Here is a 13,682-nt window from a genome sequence, read left to right on the forward strand (position 1 = left end):
AGTTAACAACAATTGTACGAAATGGACATGTTAAAGACATATGTAAATTTCATTGAAATCCTGACTTCTAGGCAATGGGAATATTTCTGTTCCTGAAAATCCTGACGTGATACAGCAAAACGGTTATGATTTTTGAAATCAGCGTACCCAAATTAGTCTTAATCACTTTACACATCTCCAGTAAAAAAAAATTTTTGAAATTTGTTGTTCAGTGTTACAATATACAAATACATATATTGCTTTAAAATTATTTGGATCAGACTTCACTGCAATGCTTTATAAAAAATATTATTAGACTAGTCTTTTAAAAACAAAAAACGATAATTGTATAAACAGGCGAGCATTGGGTGGCTTTGACACCAACTCTCTGGTTATACAAGGCCTAAGGCTCATAATGGAGCTGACATACACGCACTGACAAGCCAAACACTTAACAGAGCCACTGAGCTTGGGAGGAGTGCCAACACTTCACAAGATACTGTGGGTACCAGCAACATCATAACAATGGTGCCACTTTTCTCACCACAGTCAGCAGGGCATTTCCTCAGGAGTAATTTCCTCCTCCCCATGGAAGCCAACTGATGGGGATTGTTTGTGCTCTATCCTTTTTAATGCTGAACATCAAATATGGAAGCAGCATGTACCATTTTAATGTCTTTGGGATGACTCTGCCAGGGTTTGAACCACCAACCTCCCAGACTCGGAGTGAACGCTCTCACCATTATACCGCTGAGATGCACCACAGGTTGGGCTCACTTTAGAAATATGAGCACTCCATGGCACGCCACTCAACTTTGTTAAGAGTCTAGGCGGAAAGCTCACACCTCATCCCAAGACGTGCCAATTCCGCTCTGGACTTCCAGTCAAAGAAGTTACAGGGAGTCATGGAGAGTTGAAAAGTCACACTGGAGACTGGAGAAAGTCTCAGGAGATCTTGGAAGGGTCAAACCTCAGGGCCCATGCATGTAGCTCTTTTTTGAGTAGCCAACCTTGTCTGCAATCCCATATCAAGCCTCAGCATGGCTAGCTGATTCTCATCTCTCTAATGGCCAAAGAGCTACTTTCACCATGGTGACTTTTACTTAACCGGTCAAATAATTTTTATTTGATCTTTGATAGTAGATTCCTGCACGACACTTGGATGACATACAAGGTGCAAGGTTCAATGCCCCAGCTGCAACTGCCTTGAAACATTTACTCTCAGGATGTTTCTGGCAAATTCTTTGCAAAACACAGTCCTATTTACTGAGCTGAAACAGGAACGCAATTACAACAGTGTCAAACATCGATGTTAAAAAAAAAACCCTTTGTAACCATCTAGGCACACTTAGTACCCATTCGATCCGACTTTCTGTTGCATGCCTAACTGTAACACTGCACCTGCGGACACAGCTCATGACAACGGTGTAATAATAGCCTCACACAAACTTTTTCAAAGGTTTGTATCACGATTCTCTTATCAAAGTATTAAATATAAAACACAACAACATATGCATGTCCATTGCATGAGTGCCATCTTGTGTGCCTAAAGTGGTGGATAACAGTATTGAATGTGCTTCCGAGAAGGCCTCACATCTCACTTTAATTGCAGCTCACTCTCTCCCGCTTCCAAACCACAATTTGCCTTCAGGCGCAATGTAACAGCTCATTGTGAGCCGCCATCACTGCTTTAGTGAGCGTTATAAATATTAAACAAAACAGCAATTTACCCCATGCTGAGAATATTGCCGCCATCAAAACAGTTTCTTCTTTTGGTGAAACAACTTTCTAATCGGTAGGCATCTGCCGCTGTGCTTTGGATCTTTCTGGTTTTTTGAGTAGTGGTGGGGGGAGGGAGGGGGTGAGCGAGGGAGAGGGGTGGGGGGGGTTAAACCTCAACATTCCATAATATTTACATCTTAAAAATGCAGTTAATTGAACATTCTTCAGTCACTCGCAATTCTGTTGGCTTCTACAATGCATACACAGCTATTTGATTTCACAAAAGTAACACTTTCATATGAGACTTCTTCATCAATGTATGTAATATCATGTATTAATGTACATCAACCTACCATACTCATTACTGGATGACAGTTCTGCCAAAGCAGTCTCTTATTAAGCATTATGCTGGGTGGTTTTGTTGTGCTGGGTGGTTTGCCATCGCCTTTACCAGCAGTAAGTGCAGAATTTTTTTAAACTTGTTCAGGTGCTGGCGATAACTTATTACTCCTTGTGAAAGACACCGAGCGATCTTTAACGTCCACCAACAACCAATGCTGGCACCCGTTTCCCTGGCTTAACATCTTTCCGATGAATGGTGCACGCGTCGATGCATCGCCCTGAATACGAAACACCAGGGTGACAGTTTATAGCCGGGTAGGGATTCAAACCCACGCAAGACAGCTCAGAGGCGAGTGTGCATCCCTCTATGCATCCTTCAAGCCTTAATTTAATCGAACTGGAGAATAATTAAAGCAGTACACTCATTTAATCGAAACATTTGAGATACTGTCAGACCCTGCTATTCGTGGTCCATCATCATGGACCCCATGTATTCTTGGGTCAGTGTGACCTGCTTCTACATCTGCGCTTTGTGTATTCACAGTTTTTTATTGTTACTATTTATTTATTTACATTTCAGGACTGGTCTCCTATATCCACCTGGGAAATTGGAAATAAGCCAACATCATAGCATTTCATAAAAAGGTGCAAAAACGGAAACCCCTTAACTCCAAGGCCCAATTAGCTTACTTCCAATCATCAGCAAGGTCATGGAATAAATCATTACAGTTGACATAAAATCATTCCTTTTCTCCAACAACCTCATCTCAGATCAACAGTTCGGATTCAGACCTGGTCACTCTACCTTGGCCATGCTGCTTCCACTCTCCCAACGATGATGGAGGCCCTCAATATCAGACTTGAGATGAGAGGTATCACTCTGGACACATCTCGAGCTTTTGATACAATCTGGCATCCTGCCTTGCTCTCCAAACTGTCTGCCGATGGAATCCAAGGCCAACTCCACTCTTGGATCACTGACTTCCTCCACTCTCACAGACAACGTGTGGCTCTCAATGGAACCCTTTCATCTCCTCTCCCTGTCAAGGCTAGAGTGCCCCAAGGCAGTGTTCTCGGCCCCATATTATCAATGATCTCACTGACTCTTTGCTGATGACTCCACTCTCTGCCATGACATCTCTCATCCTTGTGACAGACAGGCAGCAGCCTCTCCCCTCTCTTCAGACCTTGACAAAATCTTAAACTGGTCAAACACAATTTTTCTTATGTATCCATATTGTCCACCCTTTGTATTCTCCCTTACCCCTCATCATTACCTGCTTCCCTTGTTTGTCGTCTCCATCTAATTTCTCCCTCCAACTTGCTGTTGTTTTTTTTTCCCTTTCTCCTGCTATTCCCTTTGTTATGTTGTGTCGTGATTTGTTCTGTGTCATCGCTCTTCCACGAGCCGAGACCCATGTTTAAAATAAAAAAAAATTAATAAATAAAACAATGCCCCAACATTCACAGACCCGACATTTGCGGCATTTTCCAAGAATGTATCCCCCCCCCTCCCCCGTGAATAGTGGGTCCAACAGTATTTTGACAAAATAGTAGCAATAACATTAATCTACAATTTAAAAAGTTTTTGTAAATTACCAATTAATAAAATTCACCTCAAATGTATTGCTTTTGGGTCATATTCGCACTATTTTTAAGCTTTAAATCATATGGTGACCATTTCTATACTTTAGGAGCAAGAAGCTACTATGGACCCCTTGTCTCCAGGGAATGTTATTTAGGGATCATATATTCTCTTGATGGGTTTGACCCCATCGGAAATTTGTATTCAGAGTAAAACCAAATACTACTAGAAATGCCGCTTATAACTGCGAACAGTTATGCCCGGTCCAGAATGCCGCCCGTTCCAATGACGAAGCCATCCTATTATGTCATTTTTATCAAACTATGTCTCATGGCAAGTTGATCCCAAGATGCTCTTTTAACTGTCAACAGTGATTTCTACATGAACGTTGACAAAACTGCAAGCCATGAGGAATAAAGTTTGATACATATGATGGCATAGTTAATGCGGTTTGGAAGCCATGTTGGATTGAAGGAAAAAAATTTGAAGGAAATTTCTTTGTGGAGGCGTGGTGTTCGAATCTCACTCCTGACTACCAAACTGTTGCAGTCCGGTGGTGAGAGCGACCGCCAGGTGGGGAAAGTTACGTTGTCTCCCACCAGATGCCCCGGAATTGTAATCCGTCGCTCTGGATAATTCTGCGAGCCGGCGAGTCGCTGAACCGACCGTGGAACGCCAATACCTCCACCGCGTAGCATAAGGTCTTTTTGTCTCGAACCAATTTACCTAATTAACTATGCGGTGTCGTCTACCGGGGAACGACGCCCTCGGCACGTCTTGCTCGAACTGGGTCACTCTCCCGACTGCGGTAGAGTTCCAACTACCGACTACCAACTCCGGTTCTGGTGCAGTTGAGCGGAACTGCCAAAGCCGTGCCGGCTCGGATGAGCAGATTAACAGGAACAAAGACCCGGCTAAACTCAGATCCAAACCATACTGGACCAATGAAAGAAAGGACAGAAACGAACTGGGAACATTTCTACAGTAATTTCTTTACAATAAAGAAGACACAGAGCAAGACTTATCACGGAATATACTGGTGTGAATTTACAATGTTCAAAAACACATACGGTTTCTACTTACCAGGCACCGGCGAGGCTCGTCCACTCCACGCGTGTGGACTTGACAAGAAAGAATTGGAGCGCTTGGAGAAGCCGAATAGCAACTGCGGACTGGACGTTTTTGCCCCGTATGCTGTGGCCAGCGAGGCGAGGGTTGCAAGCGCTAGAAGGTACCGTGGTTGGTTTGTTTGTTGGATGGTTTGTTGGATGATTGTTGGAGGGTTTGTTGGATGGTTTGTTGGATGGTTGCTAGATGTAATAACCGACCTAAAAGGACATCGCAACGCACACCTTTGATTCTCCCACCAGACCAAAGGAAGGGACCTGTCTCACATGTACTTAATGAAACAACTGACTCTTGGGCATCTGTATGTTTGAATGCATATGGTTTTCAGATCCGTAACACTACCCCCCCCCATCCCTTTTGATAGACTCGACCCGAGTCGTGAATTTTCATGTGGCATGCAGGTGTAGGTTTCCCCTAGTACGTTTTACCTACGGATCCCTGAGTGCGACATTTTGAATACATGTCCCAAAAATAAATAACCTAGTGCGTTGCGTAACTAAACTAACAGACTCATTCAGGCAACTTAACTACATTGCCGGCGCTAAACAAACAACAGGTCGTTAGGACTATGTACATTTCTAATATTTACACTACCCATGGCTCAGGACCTGTGATTTGAGGAGAGAAAACACAACAAAGGCAACATTTGTGGATGGTCAGACGTCTTTAGGGCCTTCAAAGGTCCCTTGTTTGTTGGTGAATTCTTCTTTTTTTTTATCTTTTTTTTTTTTCGAGGAGGCAACTCACCCTAACACGGCAGGCCATACGCCGTTTCACAGGCCATTTGAACTGGCCTTTATACAAGGAGATCTCCGGGCTGCTCAGTGCAGTCCTCGGTCCATTTGAACTGGCCTTTATGCAACAAGGAGGTATCTGGGCTGCTAAAATGCAGTCCCTGGTAATGCGGCTGCCTGCAGGGCAGTCCTTGCAAATACCTTCAAAGATGGTCCTGGAGCACATGGTGAAGGTTGTGACATGGGGAAGCAAACAAAGGCATGGGCGGGTATGGAGGCAAGGCAAAGGCAGGCAAATCATGGCATGGTATAGAAAACGCAGACCAGGCAAGATGCAGTACAACAGGAGGTCGGTGCACAAAGCTGGCCAGGCTCGGTCTGAAAACGGGCTCGGACCTACCCTACGGTCTCCCCCCAACCTATCGCCTATGCCTGTCCTTGTCCATACCCACCCCCATTAGTTTGCAACAAAAAAAAACGAAATTTAGACTTTTTCTTTATTTATTTTATTTTATTGTTATTTTTTATTTTTTGGCTAACACTCCACTTTGGTGGAGTATCGTCTTTGTTTGGCTAACCTGTCCTGACCGTCTATCCTCAATCCCTTAGATCCTTTTTGAGGGGATTGAGGAAGAGATTAGTGATTCTGTCTCGAGGCCCAATGCAGCCTCAGAATAACTCCCTCAGATTTCAGCAATTTCCCAAGATGAGTCCAGCGGCCTACGAATAGCGAAGGGATGGATGGTGCGAAGGGGAACACGTTTCCTATATATCCTGGCATTTATTAACGTAAATCTATCCCCGGGGCTTTTCAACACGCCTATCTCTTTAAACTATAGTTTCTAGAAACCATGATTCCCATCACCTGTGTTGGTGTTCGTTATTAATTTGGGCCTGGCCCGTAAATTTTCACTCGTGCTCTTGCACAATTTTGTAGCTGGGCAGCGTGGCTCCATTGGCAGGGATACCCATCTGCCGAAATCGAACTACGGCATCCCCGTGTCGCTGAGGCTGTCTCTGAGCCTGCCCGCTCCTTATGAACATGGGGGATGCCCTTCCTGGTATCTTCCCCGTCGATGCCCACGTAGCATTTTGGTGCTCCGGATCCCGTTTCCGTGAGCTGCCCGTGCCCATTACACTAACTCGGTCCCTTGGACCCATGGCCTACTCTGGCCAACTACTTCGGTGCCCGGGGTACCCTCTACTCAGTACGCATATTTCAACAGCCACGCTCCCAGCCGGTCAATAGACTCCTGCACCCTTCAAAAGGTTTCGTGCCTTCGTTTGACACCAACAACAAACCGACATCTGTTTTGGTTAATTTAACTAACCCACTAACTAACATTACACTAACCCCGGGTTCCCTTGGGTGGGTTTCACTCCTCCCCCCAATCATTCGTTCGCACCATGCATTCCACATTCACTCCATTCACACTTAGGCCCACTGACCCATGTTCACTCATTGTACATTTTTCTCTTTTTTTTTTTTTCCAATTCACACCAATACTGACGCTCTACTCGCTGCGTTCCCCTAACTAGCTCGTGCCCCTCATCATCCCTTACTCTAATGTGCATCCCATTTAATTATACGTAGCTAATCTACGTCCCCACTACACGTTTCATGTCTGTCCATGTCTCCATCCAATCTAAATTCTCACCTAAATTTCCTCGAACTGATTTTACCAGGCCCCATGGAGGACTACTCATAATGTCCCATGAGGCCGGTCTAACAAACACTAAACCCTTCCCCTAACTCGTGCTCCTTTGCCCACGACAAGGATGTTCATTACATCCTGGCCGGGGCATCGTGTACTCATGGAAAGGCTCGGTAAACCTTGCATCGCCAGGGCGGCGGTTTGCAACTTGCGCCTCCCCTTCGTTTGGCCGATACATATGAGCGTAACGTCGCCCTGCTGATTCCACCAAGCGCTCGCTTTCGAGCCATCCACCATGTGAGCCACCGTGCGCTGCTCACCTGGCTTTTGTGCTGCGCGATCCCTGCCGATGACGTCACTCGCACACGGACCGCTCCGCGCGGCTTACCACCCACACGGGCCCGGCGGTGTCGCCATCGGGACGCGCTCCGCGCACAGCACTCGCGGTGAGCAGCACCTCGGCCCCTGTACACGTGCTCGCAAGGGGACATGTGCTTTCCAAATTCAAACGACCCAATTTGCCCCCATTTTAGCCGTCCACGCTGGTGTCTTGTACCAAGCGCGGATCATTTTAGCGTCGGCTTCCGATTATGCAATCGTCCTCGCTCGGGCGGTTCGCAAAACCTGTAACGGACCTCTCACACAGCGTCCTGCAGAGCCGGCGCGGTTTCCAACATAACTCCGTCCGTTACACGACCCATGTCTCCCGTCTCAGTGGGTCCGTGTCCCATCTCCTCACATACACTCACACATGCCATGTCATTTGCACTACTCGCGCGTTCCGGCACACACTCTGGGACAATCATACTGGGGGCTCGTGTTCGCCAAAAAGGTCCCGGGGTTTGTATACCCCCCAAGCTCGACATGTACCCTTTCGCATCATGCAACGGCTCCACCTCGTACGGTCTTACCGGACTCACCTCGGCACGGTCTGCCTCGAGGGAGCACATCGTCTCCCCTTGTTCCTGCGGGAGGTTAATCCGACCCTCACATTGGGTCCCAAAACATTCCACCCGAACCTCAATGTCCACTACCGGTTCTACTTGTGTGTGCCCTTCTTTAGTTTCGTGCAATTCGTCCCCCTCTTTTAATTCCTGGCTTTTCGTCTCTACCTGTCCGAGGTTACAGGTTTCTCCCTTCATTATTGTGGCGTCACTCGTCACCCCGACCTTGCCCATCTCCATTGCGGTCCAAACAGCCTCCACACTTCCCCTCGACTCGGTCATTTCCCCACGTGGTGTGCTGGTCTCATTCGCCATTTTCCAATTCATGGTCTGCATTTCGCCTTTCACCTTTGCCAGCTCCGCCTTCATTTCTCCATGACCCACCTTCATTTGTGCTTGTAAGCTTATTCCCATGTTCTGCATCTCTCCTTTCATTTCTTGCATATTCGCATTCGTACGTTCTTCCATTTTTCACATATTCACATTCGTTTGGTTTTGTAAATTGATTCCCATGTTTTCCATTAATTGTTTCATTCCCTCCATAATCCGGCTCATGTCCCATGGCTCTGGCGGACCCGAACCGCTACGATCGGGTGCGGGTGCGGATCCGTTAGGGATCGTTCGGTCCTCCATGGGGGAAATTTGATGAAGGGTGTGCTCATGCACCGCCGCTGTCACCCCCAATGCGACCTCTGGGTCTGGTCGCAGGGAAAGCTCTTCCTGCCCGGTGTTGTCCTGAGCCACAGATTCTTCTGACATTAATTCAGACCCCACCTGTACCAGTTCGTCTTGGTCCGCCATGGTCCGTACCGAGAATCACTAAAATTTTGATCCTGCTCTTAATTTCGGAGGGAAAGGGGGGGGGGGGTTGTCAAGCACACCCCTGGTCCGAATGTCGTAAAAAAAAAATTTTTTTTAGTGGGTCCGTCCCAACTTGTGACACCAAACTGTTGCCAGTTTGGTGTCCCGTAAATTTATTTGTGGAGGCGTGGGGTTCAAATCTCACTCCTGACTACCAAACTGTTGCGGGCCGGGGTCCGGTGGCGAGAGCAACCGCTCGGTGGGGAAAGTTACGTCGTCTCCCACCAGACTCCCCGGAATTGTAATCCGTCGCTCTGGATAATTCTGCGAGCCGGCGAGTCGCTGAACCGACCGTGGAACGCCAATACCTCCACCGCGTAGCATAAGGTCTTTTTGTCTCGAACCAATTTACCAAATTAACTACGCGGTGTCGTCTACCGGGGAACGACGCCCTCGGCACGTCTTGCTCGAACTGGGTCACTCTCCCGACTGCGGTAGAGTTCCAACTACCGACTACCAACTCCTGTTCTGGTGCAGTTGAGCGGAACTGCCAAAGCCGTGCCGGCTCGGATGAGCAGATTAACAGGAACAAAGACCCGGCCAAAACTCAGATCTGAACCATGCTGGACCAATGAAAGAAAGGACGGAAACGAACTGAGAACATTTCTACAGTAATTTATTTACAATAAAGAAGACACAGAGCAAGATTTATCACGGAATATACTGGTGTGAATTTACAGTGTTCAAAAACACTTATACAGTTTCTACTTACAAGACAGGCCCACACACTCAGACGCATACTCAGATGATTTATTAAAAGACCCCCGCAGCCAGAAAGGGAGAGACAAGCTGGGGGTCGCAGTTCGTTCGGGTACCTGCACGTTGAAGACAGGGGGTGCTCCGCAGTGCGGCACCTGATAATGGTCGTGCTGCTCAGCCCACAGTAACACGCGTGGGACTCGTGCCTGTGGAGGAACCCGAGCGGAGCAATCGGAGTCCCAGGGCAGATATCAGTGTCGCGGACGGGACCCAGGAAAACTCCAACGAACGCCAGCCAAATGCAGAACTCCAGCTCAAAACCGCATGACGCACACCAACCAACTCAACTCCTCCAAAGAAACTTTTACTCTTGAGACTCTTCTCCACAGAACTCCTCTTGCACTGAGGATGGTGTTGTCTTTTTATGGACCTCCCCGAACGGGGCGGGGGCTCGGTGAAACAGACGTCATCATCCGCCCTGATTGGATGGGGCTCCAATGGGTCCGCCCTTTTCTGGCGTGGCCTCAGCCAGCCACCGGCGAGGCCCGCCCACTCCACGCGTGTTGACTCGACAAGAAAGAATTGGAGCGTATGGAGAAGCCGAATAGGAACTACGGACTGGACGTTTTTGCCCCGTATGCTGTGGCCAGCGAGACGAGGGTTGCAAGCGCTGGAAGGCACCATGGTTGGTTGTTGGATGTAATAACCTACCTAAAAGGACATAGCAATGCACACTTTTGATTCTCCCACGAGACAAAATGAAGGGACCTGTCTCACATGTGCTAAACGAAATAACTGACTCTTGGGACATCGGTATGTTTGAATGCATATGGTTTCCAGATCCGTAACAATATCTTCGACTACCCGTGGGGAAAAGTTTTCATAACAATAACATCATAGGTCACTTGGTTTGGCAGCCATATTGGATGGAAGGAAAACCTTTTTTATAAAATCTGAAACCACCTAACCGATGATGCTTTCATTATCAAACTTTTATGTCCATGGGAACTTAAAGTTTTGCATCAATTGGTTTAGCGGTTTGACAAGAAAAAATTTTTTAAGGATTAAAAAAAATCTAATATGGCTGCTTGATAACGTGACCTCTGACATCATATGTTTGAAACCAGATATGCCACAAGGGTAATCAATCATGTCTGTAGAGTTTTGCATTAACCGGTTAAGGTAAACGGTTTCAGAGAAATAATTTTTGACAGATTTTCCTTTGATCCATTATGGCTACCATACCTCCTTGATCCCCATGAGTAGTCGATGACACAGTTAAAGTTTCACGCTGATCGGTTGGGCAGTTTGAGAGAATACGATTTTTTAATGTTTTTGCTAAAATCCAATATGGCTGCTAAACCACATAATTGATGAGGTCATAGTTATCAAACTTTTTTCCACATGGGTACTTGATCATACCGACAGCTGCAACGTTTCATATCGATCTGTTCAGCTGTTTCAGAGAAAAAGAGTTTGAAAGGTTTTTTTTTTTCTTAATGGCTGCCACACCACGTGATTGATGTCATCAATTAAATTATTTCGACAAATTTCTTTGTAGATCATCCTAAAAAATGTTCATATTAATCGGGAAAGGAATTCTACCAATTCAATTACGACATCATAATTCAAGCACTGTTGACATCATCGTCATGAAATGTTCCCCATGCGGAGTTCCTGTGCCAAGTTTCAATTTTTTCCGTTGAATATTTCCAGAGAAGATGTCCAAAGTTTTTCATTTCTTCCAACCTGTTTGCCATACCACATCACCTATGACATCATAGTTATCAATAAAGCATTGGGGCAACACCCCTGGGTGCTCACCTGGTAGCTGCTGGATAAGATAACCAGGGAACCACTGGTCGGCATGAATGATCAACAAAATATGTAATGGAGAAGAAAGAAAATACCTATGGATTTTTTTTTTTTTATGCCATGCACAAACTTTGGTACATCACGGGTGATAAAGGTTGTGGTCAAGTTTCATCGAAATTGTGTGTCATTTCTGAAAAGAAAGAAAATGCATATTTTGGAGGGTAAAACCCCCCCCCCCCTTACACCCTGTTCGACCCCGATTTTGCTGATGTCATGAACAAACTTTTGTACATCATGGGTGATGAAAGTTGTGGTGAAGTTTCATTGAAATTGTGTGTTTCATTTCAGAGAAGAAAGCAAATACATATTTTGGGGGGCAACAGCAAATACATATTTTTGGGGACAATAGCAAATATATTTTGGGGGGCAATAGCAAATACATATTTGCAAGTATTTGTGGATGGACGGATGGACGACGCGTCATCCCATAAGCTCCCCGGAACTATGTTTCAGGTGAGCTAAAAATTATCCGTGGGTTGGTGCTCCTATGTTGAAAGTTTTGTGTCAATCACTCAAGTAGTTGCTGAGAAAACAAACTTAAAAGCAAATGAGAATGGCACTCTGTGGAGTGCATGCTTCCGCCAGGCTGAACAGATTAAGTTTTGTATCCCACGAATAGGCCGGATCTGGATCCAGACCTGAACTAAAATCTAATTGGTTTGGTCTTTATCACCCACCCAAATCATCCACCAAGTTTTGTCACAATCAATCCACAACTATTTGAAATATCATGCTATACAGTATGTTGTTTTTGGCCACATCTCTCAATGGTGAAGAATCACTTAAAAAATTAAAAACAATTCTCGGATCCGGAGGCAAATATTCATCACAATTGAATCAATTTGGCCTTGTCACACACCAAACTTCACCAATTTTCATCCGAATCCGTCCATAATTCTTTGAGATATCTTGTTTGATATCGTTTTTGGCCCCGTTTCTGAATTGTGAAGAATCACTTTAAAAATTCGAGTTTCTGGATCCGGATCAGGATCTTCACCAAAATGGAATCAATTCGTACTTGTTACATAACCAACCTGTGCACCAAATTTCATCCGAATCCATCCACAACTTTTTGAGATATCTGGCTCACAGACAGACAAACAGACAACATCATCTCCGTCCTCCTTCAGTGGACAACCGGACAACATCATCTCCGTCCTCCTTCAGTGGACAAACAGACAACATTATCTCTGTCCTCCTTCAGTGTGTGGATATAATATTTTCAATGACTTAACTAACGTTGAGCTCGTTGCGGCAGGAGGTTGAAATCCCACGATGTACCGAATGGTTATAACTCCTGTAGAGACGTTCTGAATTCTGGAAGACTATGCATGTGCGTTTGTAAAACCAACGGGGTTATTTCCTGTAACACAATCAAATAAAAAGAACCAGGGAATAGTGATCGTGAGACGACAGTGGGTGGGGAGAGAAGTAAGGGAATGCAAGTCATAAAGAATGAATTATGTACAGTGAGGTAAAAATAATTTCAATGAATCTAACGCACCTCACTCCAGACTCAGTCACAGACGGGAAAAGGTCAAAACTGGGGACTCAGTTTTAGTGGTTGTGGGGGTGAGGATGAGTGCGGAGCAGCCCGAGCAGGCAACGAGGAGGTGATTGGCAGGACGATGAACAGGCAGCAGGCAGACGAACAGGCACAGGTCAGAGGCAGGCAAAACAGGATGATCTCCTCAGTGCTCTCCTCCCTCAAGTTAGTTCTTTCAACCCTTGGTCTCCTCAGAGTCTTTCTGCCCTCCAAACCGGCGTCTCCTCACTATTCCCGATCCTCACTTCATGTTCTCCCCAGAGCTCGTTCCTCCTCTGACTCTTCTCTTCCGACTCTCAAACCTGCCCGATTCTTCTTACTCCTCTCCACTTCCTGGGCCACACTCCGCCCCCTGGAGGCGATCCAATCTTTTCCCCTCGGAAGGTGCCAAGACGCTGCTCCCCTCGCTCTGGAGGAGATCAAAGCTCTGCCCTTTATTCTCGCACTGTCTCTCGGCACCCCTGGCTGATGTTTACGTGGGGGTTATACATAAAATTCTTTCACCATAATCCCTAATTAATTATTACAATCACCATTCACTCTGGATGATGCACATACAAACAAAACAATCTTTTAAAGCTGATGTGTCCCTACTTATGACATCGAGATGGG

At 46.0% G+C, this 13,682-nt stretch overlaps 1 long non-coding RNA gene across 1 annotated transcript in view; it reads left to right on the forward strand.

The window, feature by feature from the left end:
- LOC147015363 (uncharacterized) overlaps window positions 1-13,682 on the forward strand; it is a 267,373-nt gene that overhangs the window by 160,482 nt on the left and 93,209 nt on the right. Inside the window, exon 2 of the long non-coding RNA XR_015050300.1 lies at window positions 4,715-4,859. This is a non-coding gene — a long non-coding RNA (uncharacterized LOC147015363). The remainder of the gene's footprint in view (window positions 1-4,714; window positions 4,860-13,682) is intronic.

The sequence above is a fragment of the Eptatretus burgeri genome, chromosome 12, assembly GCF_056783735.1.
Source record: "Eptatretus burgeri isolate ZD-2024b chromosome 12, Ebu_testis_v1, whole genome shotgun sequence".
In the NCBI taxonomy this organism is placed as follows: Eukaryota; Metazoa; Chordata; class Myxini; order Myxiniformes; family Myxinidae; genus Eptatretus; species Eptatretus burgeri.